The sequence below is a fragment of the Procambarus clarkii genome, chromosome 40, assembly GCF_040958095.1.
Source record: "Procambarus clarkii isolate CNS0578487 chromosome 40, FALCON_Pclarkii_2.0, whole genome shotgun sequence".
Taxonomy (NCBI): Eukaryota; Metazoa; Arthropoda; class Malacostraca; order Decapoda; family Cambaridae; genus Procambarus; species Procambarus clarkii.
In genome coordinates this window covers 1310409-1316376 of record NC_091189.1, presented here as the reverse complement: position 1 = coordinate 1316376, position 5968 = coordinate 1310409, and the positions used below count along the sequence as shown (strand labels likewise).

Here is a 5968-nt window from a genome sequence, read left to right as displayed (position 1 = left end):
TGGTAACCACTAATCAACTTGTCCTCTTCATAACAACCAATATAGAATAATTCAGTTGAAGGCAGAATATTAATTTCGCCTCTAATAAATGCGAACAAAATATTGATTAAGAATATTATTGTGTCATGACCAGTTACCTGACTTGTTTATTTTTTAATGGCAGTCTTTTCCCCGATCTTAGTTTGATATAACTGAAGAACAATCTTTAGCACTTGTCTATGCTTGCCATGCTATATACACATAATAGTTTGCTTTTTATTTTCCTTATATTTTTCCATGTGTATATAAACTGATCGGCTGAAGATGACACTTGAGTACCGAGGTGTTGCTTACCTTGAAGGAGGAGGGCGCTGTGGTGCCTCGTGTAGCTACGTTGGAGCATGTGACTGACCCAGTTAACAGTGTCTGGGACACGCTCCAGTCCACCAACTTAATCGACTTTTCAATACGGAAAACGTGTGCCATTAAGTGGTGTTGTCAAATATTCACAAATCTTGCAACTTGTCTTTAACATTCGACACCAGACGATTAACACTGACCCAATGAAATAGAGCTACCGAGAAGTGTATAATTTTGCCACAACAGCCAACCTTGTGCTGATATTTCCTGCAAAACACTATACTCTCCCGAGTAAACGTTTTATCGCGTTTCTTGTTTATTCTTCACTTGTTTCCCCTGTGTAACAGTTAGTCATAACACTCAAGCTGTTTATCAAGATTGCCATATCAAATCGAAATAAAACACTGATAAATTGGGTCTTAAATAATACCCGGTAGTAACGATATCAATTGAGCTATATTGTAGACGTTTCCGTCACATTGACCACAACACGTGCTTCTCTAACAACAATAAAGGAGGTAATGATCTGACCCGTGGAACTAGCAGCCCGTCCTCAGATCATTCCATCCAGTGGTCGACCCCAAAGACGCTTTCATCAATGTTAACATGGTGTTCAATCAAATTGATAATTTTCTCAAATATAAATTAATATTGTTATATATTAGCATACTCTGCATATTTACACATTGGTCAGGTTAGGTGTTTAGGTTCTGTTGGCGATTATTTGTATTTGTAGTACGTGGGTGAAGCATTTATAGCGTTGTGATTCGAACAAAATTCGTCAGTGAAACACTTGTTCCGGATATGTTCGAACGTCAGAAGTTGTTAGTCGTGTGTAAACCGCTTTTCATTCATAAACAGGGGGTTTGGTGGGGTGCATGAAGTGGACTTTGGCCTTTGTTTATGCGGACGGACTGAAATAAGCCTGGCCTAAGGACAGGTTGGCATGTGAAACGATCACAAATATTATCAATTTTAACAGTGCATTAATATTGATAAGTGCGTCTTTTGGTGTTCAACCGAAGCTAGACAAGCGTAGCCATGTGCTCCATAATCTAGCATCTGCTAGACTGTAGAGCATGGTGGTGACCCGTCCAAGGTTTTCATTTCGTGTTGAGCTTAAGGCCAATCAACTGAACGAGGGTTGCAATAGGCGTGAAACTAGTACACTGACGAACCTGCATGCATATTTTAGCCAGAATCAGTCCAGGATTTAATTAAGTAAACTCTTGAGTATATATATATATATATATATATATATATATATATATATATATATATATATATATATATATATATATATATATATATATATATATATATATATATATATATATATATATATATATACATACATACACACACACCAATAAACTGCCCGACCCTTAAGGATGGGGTCGTCAGCTCTGGCGTGTTGTGTAATCAAGAATATGATTTGTCTCGAATGTAAGTTTGTGTTCATGTATGATATAATGTGTCCTAAATATATCAAACCAAAATAATACACGAGTAATGGTTACACATTGGTTAAGTTTATATCCAGAAAAGACCCGATGTGACTTCTGGTTTTGGGAATAGCATAGATTTTTGGAACATATTGCCGGGTAAAATTTATAATATTATGACGTATGTTTGAACTTGAGACAAGAGGATTAATTTAATTTCCTCACTTAACAGATTTAAAACATTCCTCCCCGGCGGGGAATCGAACCCCGGTCTCCTGCGTGACAGGCGGGGATACTCACCACTATACTACCGAGGAATCTGTTAAACGTTTCCAATTACCTGGAGTTACCGTTCGGTATTCTTAGCGCTGATATTTTAACAATAAATTATACTAATCCATTGTGTCAGGGGACAGACAGCCAGAGTGTATTCATACACGTTAGGCTATCAAGGTCCCCCCCCCCCTACAAAGGTCGAATTATTGACCCCGCCCAGGATGCAACCCCACAACAAGCTGTCTAGCTCCTGAGTACCTACGGTGAACAGCTGCATTAGGTAATAGGAAATGCGGCCAAACATTTCTGTCCCGCCCGGGATTTGAACCCGGAATTCTTGATTGTGAGTCGAGAACGAACCCGAGTGTACTAACGGGACTCTAAATCATCATTTTAGAGAAAAAAGTATTTAGTGAATCGTTTGAATAATAAACCCCAACACTACCTAAGTGTTAAGGTTATTTTGTTTACAGGCCCTTAGCTTTGTACAGAAGCCTTGTGGGGTGTTGCTGTGTGTTTATAATGGTCCTCGGGGCGCTGTGCTCTTTGTAAACAGGCCCTCGTGGCAGTTCGTAAAAATCTAGTGATAAAAACTAAACTTGGTAAATATTGGTTTGAGAAAATAGGAGTAAATTCAAGAAACAAATGGCAGGGAAATATATTTATTAGACGTTGAATCGCCGGGATGTTTCAAGCTGTGGTTAAAGGTATTGGGAAGTGAATTTAATTTTCTAAATCTAAAATCTGAGCCGGAATAAAATTATGATGTCATAGTGACGTCACACCTTGTGCATACTAAACCAAATTTTAGCTTTAATTTAAGTTAGGTTGGGCTAGGCTAGGTTGGGCTAGGCTAGGCTGGGCTAGGCTAGGCTGGAGTACGTTGGGTAAGGTTAAGTAAGCTCAGTTTGGATTAGACCCACTACTATAGCAGTGATGACAATTTGTTTCAAGTTTTAGTCTATTCTGGTTTATTTGGGTATAAATTTGGAGCTGCCTCGCAAGGATCAGCGTCACCTGCTTTTTCCCCATATTCTTATGTTATGATGTAACTAAATAGATAAATAAATAACATACCAATGGGGGAATCGAACCCCGGCACGAGGCTGATCTTTGACAGGCGAACTAGGAAACTTATCACCAATTAACTATTGATTATAAATTTTATACTGGTTAAATTGATGTTAATTTGCGTTCAATAACATCGTTTGACTACCGTTTCCTCTGTATGTGTCTATATGTTTGTGCTATGATGGTGGTCACCCACACGTGATATTCTCACACAGACGTAAACATCAATTTCAGCACTGGTCAAGCACGTGGAGGACTCAAGTTCAAGTATGTTTATTAATATAATTTAAGACAAGAAAAAAATACATCTCAAAGGGATAGAGTAGCTTAGGCTATTTCTACCCCTCTAATGGAGGACTCCTTGACCAGTGCTTAATCACAAGGATATCCAAGTAAAAAAAAAAAAAACACAGGGTTCCCGAACCACAAACACAATTTTGCCCATGTACGATTTGATAGCCTATGAGGAAAGCATGCCAAAAGATTCCTCATTGATTTGAGTTCCCGGATCCTAAGAGATTCAAGTATACCTACAACGGATCTTCCTCGCATGGGCCAATAAGCATTCTACAGTTCCTCTATTTATGTACTATAGATAGAAAACAAAACATTCCTCCCCGGCGGGGAATCGAACCCCGGTCTCCCGCGTGACAGGCGGGGATACTCACCACTATACTACCGAGGAATCTGATTAGAATATTGATAGTTCCTCTTATATTAAAAATCAGTCATTCAGCTGCAATAATTAATTCAATTTCCATTGTGCCTGGCGATAGACAGCGAGTGATAAGGTTTATTCAGGTAAAAGTACACACAGTCAAAGTGAGTTACTAACAGAATGTTGGAGTTCTAGATAGACTTAGTACATACTATGCCTAAAGCCACTAATACGCACAGCGTTTCATTATTTACTTATTTAGTTATTTATATACGAGAAGTTACACTGGGTTTAGGAGAATACATAGCATGGTATTTTTACAATCTTTACAATCTTGTAAAGCCACTAGTACGCGCAGCGTTTCGGGCGCTGACAGCGTTTTCGGGTAATATATACATACAGTACACGTTAGGCTTGTATTGAGGTCTCCCCCCCTCTCCCCCCCCCACGCCCAGGGTCGAAAAACTGACACTCCCCCCCAAGTCTGCAATCCCCCTACAAGCTCACTAACTCCTGGGTACGAATTTACTGCTCTGTGGACAGTCATTCCACCTGCATGAGGTGATAGGAAACGCGCCCAAACATTTATGTATCGCCCTGGATTTGAACCCGGAATTCCCGACTGTGTCGAGAACGAACCAGACAGTAGTACGCTTGTCGCTTCACGACACTCCACATCTAAGCATTCAGGAGGTGGAGAAGGTGGTCTAGACAGGCAGGTTCCACGTGGAGAGACGGTGATTTAAATTCAAAAATCTAATTTTTATTCAGGTACAAGAATAATAACGTTCTATCATAAGATCATTCGTTATCATATCGAAAGATAACGCTCTTGTTACGCTATAAAGCTCCATATAGATTATTATCTAATGGGGTGATGGCTCTTATTATCTCGGCGTATAAGAATTGATATTGTGCTAAAAAATAACTGAAAACTTGACGATATGGCTCAAACGGACGTAATGTCTATAGCCAGTCGTTAAAAAATGTTCTTTGTTATCGGGTGCAGGTTTAGAAAGTCCGCTCGTGTCCTTGTACTCACCTAGTTGTGTTTGCGGGGGTTGAGCTCTGGCTCTTTGGTCCCGCCTCTCTACTGTGGGTTGGTAACTGTGCAGTACCTTACCTTGCGTTGATTTCGGGACTCAACGTCCCCGCGGCCCGGAGTCTGACCAGGCCTCCAAAGTTTAATGCAAACAACATTTGGTGTTCCTTGACGGTCACCTATCCAAGTACTAACCAAACCCAACGTTGCTTTACTTCGCTGATTGGACGAGAAGCGGTGTGTTCTTAACGTGGTATGGCGAGTTCTCTTTTGGCTGTTGGCCAATAGAAGAGAACGTAAGAATGAAGCCTGAGAGAGAGAGAGAGAGAGGGGAGGGAGAGAGAGAGAGAGAGAGAGAGAGAGAGAGAGAGAGAGAGAGAGAGAGAGAGAGAGAGAGAGAGAGAGAGAGAGAGAGAGAGAGAGAGAGAGAGGGGGGGGAAGGCCCAGGAAGGAGCCGTCAATTTTCTCCGTTACATTTCCTTCATTGTTTGATTAGTTGAAGGCCGCCCAGCTGCACCTACCCACGCCCTGCACCTCATTACCACGCCCTCCCTAATTGCCACTCCCTTCCTCATTACCAAGCCCTTAAACTCATTATCACGCCCCCTAAATGCCTCACCACGTCCTCACTCATTACCACATACACATTAGGACATCCTCACGCATTTCCTCACCCTCATTAGCCAGGAGGCTTCCTCTCTAGCACAGTATAATGAGGGAACGCTACCATGCACGCTGCCAGACACACTAACCTGACATATCAGGTTAGTGTCCGTGTGTATCTGATGCTGGAGCGTATAGGGTGGGCGCACTCCATTACCAGAGTGCGTGAGGGGATGGGGGGGTGGGGAGAAGGTAGGAAGGGGGTTATGGGTAAAACCTGGAGTGGGTTCAGTGGGCGGCTCCAGATGTCCTAAAGATTCAGTGGTATCCCAGGTTGTATAACCTTTACCATGTGGTGGTCCTAAGGCAAGGTGCGCGGCTCAACGTGCGGCAAGGTCGAGGGTTCGAATCCACCGCATTGCTCCAGTTGATTTTCGCAATAATAATAATAATACATTAATAATAAATATATACTGATCACAATACGTCCTATACATACGTAGCACAGTGCTGCAATTTGCGTATACGGTGTTG

General features: G+C 41.5%; 2 non-coding genes across 2 annotated transcripts; both read right to left on the bottom strand.

Annotated features, from left to right (window-relative positions):
- Positions 1-2029: 2029 nt before the first annotated feature.
- Positions 2030-2101, bottom strand: TRNAD-GUC (transfer RNA aspartic acid (anticodon GUC)). Its single transcript has one exon. It is a non-coding gene; the product is annotated as a tRNA-Asp (tRNA).
- A 1643-nt stretch (positions 2102-3744) lies between these two features.
- Positions 3745-3816, bottom strand: TRNAD-GUC (transfer RNA aspartic acid (anticodon GUC)). Its single transcript has one exon. It is a non-coding gene; the product is annotated as a tRNA-Asp (tRNA).
- Positions 3817-5968: the final 2152 nt, after the last annotated feature.